We start from the raw sequence: 1,150 nt of genomic DNA, 5'->3' as shown, positions 1-1,150 counted from the left end.
TCCATCCATCCATCCATCCATCCATCCATCCATCCATCCATCCATCCATCCATCCATCCATCCATCCATCCATCCGTCGGATGAGACAGCAGGGACATATCTTTATGTTTACTAGCTGGCTGTTTCCTTCCTCTAGGATTCGCCATATTGTTATATTTATAACAACGCCATAAAATCCGGCAGTAAAATTGCTTCAGAGTTTATTTTATCCTTATTTGTTGTCTCTCCTCTGTCACAGACACAACACATTTTGGCAGTAATATGCACTGTAAGCACTACACTATCTAAGTATGTGTCTCCCACAGCAAGAAGAACAAGAGACATTCTGTCCACTTTCATGCTTACAGCTCCTCTGCTTGTTTTAACAGATAACTGCCTGGATTATATCTGGAATTATCAGGATGGAAACAAGCAGCTACATCATGTTCTGTCTTTTCTTCTCTGCTTCTGACTGACTAAAGTCAAACTGAATCTGTGTAACCTTAGGATTTTATATTTCTAGAAACTGACTTCGTTGTCTCTCTGTAAAATAATAATTACATCACAACAACAGATGAAAAGCAAGCATATAATAATTACACACAAGGTTAAAAAACAGAAAAAAAAATGAAACAGTGCAGTAAAGCCACATTTTTAGCTAAGAAGAAATACTTTACAGCGTTAGGTATTTAAAAACAGCACAATCTAGTAACTACTGCTCCTTAGTTTCTACTTTCCATTACAGCACACGGTGAGTTGCTGTCACCGTTGGATGTAGACAACTCTCAGGTGAAATGTCCAAACTAACTTGACATTTCATTTGTTTTATTAAGCATAAACAAAAACCATAAATATTGCATTCTACAGTCTTTGGTTGCAGGGTCCTCTGTTGGAGCGTGGTGTGCTGGAGCGGCACATCCAAAAAGTGTCACGCTTTACTGCAGGTGAACCCGATAATGAGTTAGACATGGAGTTACGATCTGAGGGTTTATCAAAGTGGTGAACAATGGCAGACGAAGCAGGCAAACAGTTACAGTCTTGGCAGAGGAATCCTGGTTTGCAGTGATATTAGCAGAGAACCAGGAGATGTAGGCGGTGACAGAACCAATAGGCTGTGTGGATCAGAGAACCACCAGAACAGGTGAGCAAGCAGCTGAGAGTCACGGAGGAA

General features: G+C 40.5%; 1 protein-coding gene across 1 annotated transcript in view; it reads right to left on the bottom strand.

The window, feature by feature from the left end:
* naaladl2 (N-acetylated alpha-linked acidic dipeptidase-like 2) overlaps nt 1-1,150 on the bottom strand; it is a 576,898-nt gene that overhangs the window by 40,993 nt on the left and 534,755 nt on the right. The gene's annotated exons all lie outside the window — the stretch shown is intronic.

Source organism: Cyprinodon variegatus, unplaced genomic scaffold (assembly GCF_000732505.1).
Source record: "Cyprinodon variegatus isolate N-32 unplaced genomic scaffold, C_variegatus-1.0 Scaffold272, whole genome shotgun sequence".
In the NCBI taxonomy this organism is placed as follows: Eukaryota; Metazoa; Chordata; class Actinopteri; order Cyprinodontiformes; family Cyprinodontidae; genus Cyprinodon; species Cyprinodon variegatus.
Note: the sequence above shows the minus strand (reverse complement) of the source record. Positions and strands in the feature narration are given on the sequence as shown.